Genomic DNA, 10670 nt, shown 5'->3' with positions numbered 1-10670 from the left:
AAAGCAAATCTTCAAGTAAGATGGGTTCTGTAAATAGCAAGATACTAATGATAAAGTATATTGACGTTAGAAGAAGAATGTAAGGTTTTTGAACATGTTCAATGTATGTTAAAAAAAAGACTCATTAAAAAAAATAAACTAAGTAGATGCAGAGTCAAATATGGGTTTGCATGTTATAGGACCAACATTAGCATCACTGTGATTACGAAGTTGAATTTAATCTACCTCACCTCTTTTAATCAAGTCATGAAGATTCTCAAAAGAAAATAGAAAAGCCAAATAAATCTGAACATATAAACCAAATGACTATAATTGACAAAACATAACAATAATAATATTAATACCTATAAGCACCATATTATATTCCACCTAAATGATCAAAGCAAAATTGTGTAATGTAGTCCAACAAGATTCGAATAAAATAAAAGTGACAAACTGGCTTTTTGTAACGTATACATGAATACCAAAAGAAGAACAATAAGAGCGGGTATATCCCTTGAATTTCATTGAAAAGAAATAAGATGAGATTTTTGAATGAAAGCAAAACTTTAATGGTTTTTCACTCCAAATAACTCTGCTTCAAGGTTAATTAAACAACGACTTCACATTTTGTTTTTAGAAAAAAAAACTTCAAAAGCACACCAATGTTCGATCTTACTTGAGGCTATCCCTAATATCTCTACAATCTTGATCAGTGAGCTAAAATATCCAAGACATCCTTGACTCTTTTGCCAAGTAACCAATCATTCCTTGGGCATAAGGAAAAACTAACAGGCCAAGTTCCATCCTAATTACTCAGTTTTTGAAAATTTTATTAAAATTTTTCTTTCTAATTACATCTTCAGATATCCTCATTATTAAAAATAGTAAAATGAAATGAAAAATCCAATTTTATGAATGTATAATGAAACTAAAGAAAATACAATCCTAACTTTAAATTACTGTGAAGCAACACATATGGACTCAAATAAAGAACTGTATACACCATCAATATTAAAAGAACATAATGTATATTTTCATTTTTTATACTCACACAACCACACAATTAAGAGAGACTTTTGCGTGATTCAAAATACAGGCTTTGGGAACTTCAACATATGATAAATATCAAAGAAAGAGCCAAAATGAACTTATAAATCTTAGAAAAACCCATTTCAATCAAACAAGCATGCTAAAATGGAACACACTTGAGCTCTAAAGGCCACTACATGTAAGGAAAAAATCAGGGATACGAAGGCACGGGAGATAATTTACCAAAACTATAAAACTAGACAATGCTATTATCATGAGTCGAGAATCAAACAAATGATTTATCAAAATTGGTTCAATTTTTTATTAAAGTCAAACATTTTAAGTCCCCTGAAAAAGGATCATTGATGTAGCTCTAATTTCTTTGATAAAAACACAAAATTACTCAACTTATAATCACCACATATCATAATAGAACAATTTTTATTGAAATTTGAGCTATATAAAAAAACTTTTGTCATATAGGCTGACCATAAAAACCAAAGATGAAAGATGCCAATCAATTCCATGAAATCTCTTTTTATTTTCAACACTATTCCTCTCTTTTTAAAAAAAAAAACTAAAGATAGTATAATCTTCTCATGAAAAATGAAGTAAACTAAGCTTACCAACTATATTTTACTCCAAGTTACCCCCTACTTGACCTTTAAAACATCCACTTCTCAAAAAAAAAAAAATTACAACAAACACTTTAAAGGCGTCCACCATCACAGCAACAAGACATGATCACCATAAAGCAAAACATTACACCAGTAATACTGATATGAATATGACCAAAATCACAAGATTCAATACATCTATTGAGACTCTAAGGGCTTAACTCATGGATATATCATATTGATTTCTACACTATTACATTTAGATAGTTACATTATATTATCCACTAACATTTTAAAGTCAAACTAATGTCATTATGATTCCCATGCCAAACTTCTTTTCAAACCCAGGAAAAATGAAATATAACTCAGTCTACACCATTATTGCCACACAATTGAGTTGATATCATTTCTTATACAAGTTTTGTAAAATAAACATACATTAGACCAATTTATTGTGGGAAATAATGAAGATCATTCTAAGCAATAACCCAAGCCTGAACTATATTTTTTAGAAATTTCCAAACCAACATTTAAATTTGACTTCAATAACCATAGAACATATGAACCATATTCTTAGAATGCTGTCATATGGCTAAGGACAACTAAAATCAGAATTTCAATGAAGCAGGAAAGACCAAAAATATGGTTGACTTAAAACTTTAGGCATGAGGCGCATATGAAAAATAAACAGTAGTCTTGCGAAACTAAAGAGAATACCATATTAGGATTAAGCAACAACTCAGAGAAGCCTGATCAAAGCATACTATACAAACCAAAATTCTAACTCGCTTTACTGCTTTTCCCTTTATTTTTTAAATGAAAGCCATAACATTTTCTAAAAAGAAAAACAAAATCATCCAATCTGCAAGGAGCATGCTAGTTACATTCATGTATTATACCTAAAGAACAACATCACATTCCTCCTCATCCCTTAGCTTGTAAAAAAAAATATGATAGTCTAGCTTCATTGACTAAAACCTAATACATCAACCTCACAGCTAGAGAATCAGAACCATATTAGTTTATTCTTTTTGTAAAAATTCAAATCCCTTCTAAATTCTCTCTTAGTAAAACAATGAAGCAGGAGAGCACAACCATACTAAAATCAATTGTTAACATAAAGAATTTTTTTCTTAAATAATGAATAGTGTAGTGCTAATCCAATAAAGAACAAGGTTATCAAAATTAATATTATAGCACTGATAATAGCATAATAGGCAGACTTTATTGTCATCAAAGAAACATGTTGTCACTCAAACATGGATATCCACAATTCATTTCAAATGTTCCCAAACATGTAACTATGTGTGTGTTGAGGAAATCAAATGAGGCCTGACTATTTGTAAAAAAAACTCAGAGACAGATTGTCTTTCTGTGGGACCCGATCCCGCGAGAGGGGCGTAAACCGCCTCCCTCTCTTAGTCTCTTGTACCCACGCGAATGGCATGTACCTATTTTATTATTGATATAAGTAATCTTTTCTGTGAATTTATGATCACTAAAGCAATCCGAATTTCACACAAAAGAGAATAATCAGAGTCGCCACCTAGGTAAGAGTCCTAGGACCCATAAATGACCAGAAATCTAGATTCGTTACCTGATTACGAGAATGAAAGGTGTGAAAAATTACCACCATATGCACCATTTTTGCCCGATAATCCGGTCTTCAATTCTAAAGTCAACTCTCTTGAATTTCTTCTAAATGGCTCATTTGAACTCTTTTAATGTGCGAATTATGTGACATGTATCTTAAAATATAATTTCAATGTAATTCATAAATGTGTATCTTGATTTGTTGGGATTCAATCTATGTAAAAATTCTCCTAAAATTCTAATTTGGGAAAAAATCCTAAGTGATTTAATCAATTTAATTTAGAATTTTAAATGAAAGAAGAATTAAAAAAGCTACGCTAAAAACCCCACTGATTGTGTGTAGGGCCGACTCGTACATGGAATGCCATCCCAACATCAAAGCTGCCTACGTACCCAAGCCTCACTAGGATCAGAGTCGACGTAGTTCGGTGGCCTAAACTAAGCTATATGCCTAAGACGTCTAAGACACCGATCTAGACTGGACTGACTGTTTTAACAGTTTTAAAGAGATTATTTAATTCAAGTTGTTTAAGTTTTATTATCTTAAGACTTCATCTAAGATGCTATATGGTCCTATCTAAATGCAAGACAACCCTTAGACTAATGCAGGTGGGCCCTACATCCTAGGTTAACTAGGTTTGTCCTATAGGAAAAAGAGATCAACTAGTGAAACTACTATAAGGGTCGATTGCTAATAATAGCAACCGACCGTGATGAGGCTGGACCCCTAACTCTAGGACTCCTACGAGGTGGGACCGTAATCCAACGGTTCCAAAATCAATTTGAACTTGGGTTTGCCCAACCCAAGTTTATTAAGTGAATAATTTTCAGTTCTTTTAAGGTTTCCTAACATCTAAAACCTATGGCTCTAAGGTTCCACCATTCCCGTGCTTGGGTTTCAATCATGACAGAGAATTATGCCCTCAACCCTTAAATAATTCAACATATAAGTTATAATATATTATTGCCTGGCATATTCTCAGAATTTCCATGGACAAAGACCTCAGAGCCAATAACATATTATAATTTAGACACTAAACCATCCAAGGATCGATCGCAATGGATAATCAATAATGAACTCAAACCTAGCACTTAAACTAACCTAAGATAGCAATTTTACGAAGGAAGTATGTGACATTTAGAGTTTTTGTTTAAGTGGCTTAAGAATTGAATATATGATGGAAAATTAAAGTATTTTGAAAATTTTCATGAGGTTTTGAATTGATTTCAATTTTTTAAGTGAATTTATTAGAATTGGACCAGAATCATGATATTACAAAGTAACTTATAGCAAATGAATTACAATTTGAACCAAGATTTTCCAGTGATATGGTGATTATGAATAAAGCATACTGTAAAAATTTCATCGGATAATATTATAATTTACTATGTATTCCAGATTTAACAAATAATGGCTATTTCGGAAGAAGAAATAAAAAAGCATGCATAATGGAATCCTAAAATTATGATAAAATTAAAGTATACCGAATATGAATCATAATATTTTATATCCAATTTATAGAACTTTAAAGTTAATATTTCTCCATAAACTCAATTTTTAAGGAAAGAGATCAATCATTTTCTTGAAATCCAAACCCGTTTTATCATAAATAATTAAAAAACCATATCAAAACTTTACAAAAATCTATGAAAATTTTCCTACGACATACCAGTAACATATGTTACTGGTTTGTAAATAAAAATTTAGAAAATTATCAATTTTAATATGAAAAATAATTACAACACATAAAACGAAGCTTTGATTAGAAAAAAATAAATAAAATAAATTTCTTTTAAGTTTTCTTTCATGAAAAAATTTAATTTATGTCTAAAAGTATGATCTGGAAAATTTTAGGAGTTTTTAAATCCATTTGATATTTATTAAAAATAAGCCAATTTTAAAATATTTTAAAATATAGTCAAATAAATTCCAAATATTTTGAGAATATTTGGGTAATCGGAAAATATAAAAATCAGGTTGGAAACAAACTTTCACCTCGTTTTAACTTGATTTGATATGTTTTCAATTTTATTCGTCGAGAAATAACCCTTTTCTAGGTTACTGTTCGAAAAATAAAACAAAAAATAAGACGAGCCAACCATGGGTGAAAATTCTATTTTCCATTGGTTTTAGAATTTACTTTAATCTTAGAAAATATGAATTTTATAAAAACACCATGTTTTCAAATACTTGCTTTGAAAACCCAGTTTGAAACCCATCTCGAATGAAAATCACAAGAAAATCAATTTTTAATGGGGAAAAATTAATTTTCTAGTGAAATTCTAAAACTAATGATATTATGATTCATATTACATCATACTGAAATTTTGTTGAAAAATTCATCCGTTTAGACCATATGCGAAAATCAAATCCTAAAAAACATCCTAAACATGCTTTCTAAACCAAAAATTGAAAAGTGGAAGAACATCTACCGTTGATCGCGGATTCTTGTCTGTGGGGTGCATAATTCCAGGATATTCGCTTTGTCACACTCTTATAAACACTAGAGAACCCCGAAGAACGATCCAATAATCTCTAATATGTTGTATATAAAAGAAGATATGAAGAAATAAGTTGGAACTTTGGAGAAGATGAAGTAGAGAAGATGATCTTCACTCCTCAAAACAAAATAGACATGTAAAGCTTCTCCAACTTCTCCCATAATTTTGGCCCATCTTCATCTTCCATAACGTTAAAACATATAGCTATCTGCTAAACATAGTCGAATCGTACTGACTGCCTTCGACTCAATGTCTTCCCACTCAGCACCTGTCATCTTCTCCGCCTTCCCTTCCTTTTCCTTCAACGCCTTAGCCACGCCCTGTTGAACTAGGATGTCCTTCACCCTCATCTGCCATAGGGTGAAACTGCCATTTCCGTCAAATCTAACGATGTTGAACTGGGTAGAACTCGATTTTACCGCCATCTCAGATTACTTCACACTACTCGGTGTAGCGCTCCACCTCGAACAATAATCTTCTTTGACAATCTTTCCACCCTCAAAAATTGCTCTAATCGAGATCTAACCACAACACCCACGATCACTCCACCCTGCCTCGATCATTGCTCCACATGAGCTCTGATACCACTTGTTGAGAAAATTCGCCTGGCAATCTGATTCGATCGTGCACAAATTTAACGGAAAAGTAAAATAAACAAACAAGCCACAAGATAAACACCAAGATTTTACGTGGTTAGGCCAAGCCTACTCCACGGGAGAGAAACACGATTTTCCACCATGCGAAAAACAATATACAAGGATTACAATGGATTAATCTCAAACCCACAAACCCGCAAACCCACAACCCTTTCCTTGCTCTCTCAAACCCAAGACTGTACCCAAGAGAACCCGGAGAAATAACCCAAGAGAATACCCAAGAGAAAACCCACAAGAGTAAATCCAAGAAGAAACCCAAGAGGAAAATCTTCTCTCCTCTCTCTCTCTCTCTCTCTCTCTCTCTCTCTCTTCCCACACCCAAGAGACAAAACTCACGAGCCTTTTTCTCTCACACTCTTACTCGTTTTGTAAAACCCAATAAAAGCAATTACCAATTTCGTTTCCATCGAAATTAGAAAACCCAATTGCATTAGGTAACTGGTAATAATAGAAACAAGGCAACTTTCTCAACACAAAGAACCCCACTTGATACTTGTGTTGAATATCTTAGGTTTAGGGACTGTGCTTTAGTGGTTATATCATTTGAATATTGCAATGCTAGATACTATGCTCTCATTAATCACTTTATATCTAGCTATATGTACTTCATTGGAAATATCTTTGTAAACTGTAATTTAGATATAATTGGATATCAAATTATATATATATGAGGAAATAATTTGTGAGTAGCTGCTCAGATATATCTGAGCAGAGCTCAAAAACATAGGGGGGCACATTGTTTGGATGATCCACAACATTCATTTGATACATACACGCACGCGCGCGCGCGCACACACACACACACACACACACACACACACATATATATATATATATATATATATATATATATATATATATATTCACAAACATTTTTTTAAATGAATATATGCACAAGCATTTTAATTACATTATTAGAGGCCAGCTGTTAGGTGTCGGTTTCTGTATGTATTTCGGCCGTGATGGAAAATGAAAAACATATCAGTTTTGGATGAAAATTCTGGTGTAAATACTGTAAAATAACAGAAGCGTATGGAAACATATGCAAATGATGGGCATTTAAGAAGAAACTTCAGAAAATGCTAGAATAAACCCAAGCACATACCAAAAAACCATTGCAGTCATGTTGTACATGTTTGATAGCTCAACACATACGTCACATTTTCCATTAATCCATATAAATATTTATATATAATACATGTCACTGATTTATATTTAATACATGTCACATCTCCCGTGCAATTCATATAAATATCATTATGTAACACATACTGGTTGTTGGGTATACATGTGTATGGTATAACCCTAGTATATGTTCTAATATGAGCCCAATAGGTACTGGATTAAGTGTAGTGGGCCCATATGGGCTGGAGCCCATTAACCTCTTATAACCCTAGTGTGTGTGTGTGTGTGTGTGTGTATAGGGGCTGGAGGCAACAAACTTGGTATTCCAAATTAGATACCTTGGGTGTAATTGAAATTCCAAGGGTAGTCCCTAGTATGGTAACTAATGAGGAGATAAAATTAGGTTGCTAACAAGTTTTAATCTTTTGAAAACTCAAACCCAATTTTGAAGATTAAGAGATCAAAAATGAAAATTAAGCACGCAAGTTAAATCCTAAGTGCAATAAAAGAAAGGCAAGAGATAAGAGAGATTGCACCCGAGATTTAAAGTAGTTCAGTCCTCCAACGCGAGGCCTACTCCACTCCACCAACCAAACCCGTTGATGGCTTCACTATATGATCTTCTTAACTTCGGTGATCGGTGCCGATTACAATTCCAATTGCTTTAACCTTGGTGGCAATCTTCCCCACGGAGAGTGGGCTCCGCTTCTCCGAACACTCGCCCAATACAAACGTCTTGAGTAAGAAGGAAAGAACAAACAAAAAATTCCTCACAAGGGTACACAATGTCTTGTAGAAGATGTACAATTTGAGCCTAATGATCCAAATCCTAATCTTAGAGGATGAGAGGCATAAACAAGCTTGAATCACTCTTTGGATATTCAAATAGAGTTTTAGAGTGTTAGGATTGATAATTGGGAAGTAGAGAATGCCCATATATATAGAAGAACCAAAATATGACCGTTTGGTGGCATTGTGGTAATTCTGTAAAAATTCCCAACGGCTATAATTGTTACCGTTATAGTGGTCTCGGAGTTCCAAGAAATTCTCGAAGTTCCGAGAATACAAGCAGAAGATGGAAAAATTCTACTGGACCAAATCTCGGAGCTCCGAGGATTTTCTCGGAGTTCCGAGAAGCCTATGTCATGCAGATTTTCAATCTTTGTTTTTGGGCTTCCAACTTTACACCGAGTTGGGATTGTTATGAGGGTTCCAAAGTGTTTATTTACTTAATTTATGCCTCTTAAAATCTAAAGCTAGGATTGGATCTTATACATTCTAAAAATGACTTAAAATGGTCATCACTTGCAATGCTTCAAGTCTTCATGCGTCTTGGATCTCCGATGTCTTTGGCCTTCCGAATGTGGTCCAATGAGAGCTTCTTGGCCTCAATCCAAGCAATCTTGTCTTAGAACAATTATGATCTACAACTTACACATTCAAACACATTAGTGATCTTAAATCACTTGTGTATTGGAATCATCAAAATAAGATGGGAATGCCAAGGTGGGAACCATTGGGCTTACAGTAATGCTTCAAGCAACCTCTTGCTTGACCTAATTCCTCTAACAATCTTGAACCATTACAGAGGAAAATCCTAGTTTTTGGATCATCGTTTCAACTCTCGTTTTTATTTTTTCACCAAAACAGACGTCTGCCTCTATCAAATTGGACGTGAGTTTTTTTTGAATCCTCAAAATTTTGTTTTGGGCGTGGGATTATTATCCCACAGAATTGTTGTTTTTTGAAGTGGGTTTGAATTGGGTTTACTCACATAATCGTTCGTTGAGGTGGGTTTCTTGGACGTGGCTTTAATTCTAACCCTCATTGATTTGGATTGAACCCCCATGCCACATCACATCAGCCCTCTCTCTTGTCCTCTTGGATATATAGCAGCCCTCTCACATCAACCCTCTTTCTTATGGTTGGAACTTGTGTTCCTATACATACCCAACATCAATATTCGATTGGAGTTTATATTCAAAAAAAAATATTCGATTGGAGTTTTGTGATCGTTTTGTTCACTTCTCCAAATACAAGATCGAAGCTGCTGTTACTAGGATTCTTTTGGCGATTGTGGGGGTTTAAAACCTTGTTTGCTTAACCCTCTTTGGGATCAACTTGTTGTAAAAGATCTAAACCCTCGTCGTAACCCATCTCGTTTTTTTTTTTTTTGGGTTTCTCACGGCAGTGGTAGCAGAGGAAGGTTTGGCTTCGACCACCATCTCTCTTGCTCTCTCGATAGTGCTCCTTTTAAGATCAGTGATTGGATCGAGTTTATCGGAATAAGCTCGTTTTTCATCTCTGAAATTTCTTCTCTTCAATTTGGGCGATTGTAATCGAAATACTCATACGGTGATTTCATTGCCGAACTCTTGTTGGGTCCTCTTGGTGGACGACAATCTTTTTTGGCCGAATCCTTTAGGGTTCCATATTGCTGATTATTGGGAGTAGATTGGGTTCGTTCTCACAACCGGTTTTTTCGTACCGGTTCTTGTTCACCGATTTAACCGGTTCTTTGGATTCGGTTCTCGAATCTGATTCTTGGATTCGACTTGGATTGGGTTCTCGCGATTCACCAATCAGGTGCACACTTTCCAATTTTAATTTCATCTATATTATAATATGAAAAAAAAATTTTGTTCCGTTTGAGATGGTCAAGCTTCAATCCTTTGGTGGGTCTAAGTTCAGTTCATGGAAGCGAAAGACTCAATTCGGTATAAACTATATGAATTGCTTTTACACCGTTTTACGTACATTTGCTGACTGGACTGAAGAAGTTGATGACTCTCAATGGCATTATTTTAAAACTGAAGTATATAGGAAAAATGTGCAAATGGGACTGGATGATCTCAAACGATTCATTCAAATTGAAGATGAGAATCGAGCCAGGAATAACTTGGTGATGGTTAGACAACAACAATCTGCTGCTAATCCTAAGATATCCAAGCTACCTAAAACTGACAATCCCAAGTTGGAGTCTAAAAAGACTATCTTTCAGAAAAAGAAGGGCAAGTGCCACAACTGTGGGAAATTGGGCCACTTTGCTGCATATTGTAGGCTACCTAAAAGTCTAAATCTGGCACACCACAAAAGGAAGCTCAAATGATGGTGGACAAGGCTGAGTCTCATGGTTTTGTTACTATGTTGGGCAACGACAGACTGG

The sequence above is a fragment of the Tasmannia lanceolata genome, unplaced genomic scaffold (genome assembly GCF_043159265.1).
Source record: "Tasmannia lanceolata isolate RefF3 unplaced genomic scaffold, GAP_Taslan_0.1 ptg000013l, whole genome shotgun sequence".
NCBI lineage: Eukaryota > Viridiplantae > Streptophyta > Magnoliopsida > Canellales > Winteraceae > Tasmannia > Tasmannia lanceolata.
The sequence above is the reverse complement of the archived record's forward strand: the minus strand, read 5'-3'. Positions refer to the sequence as shown.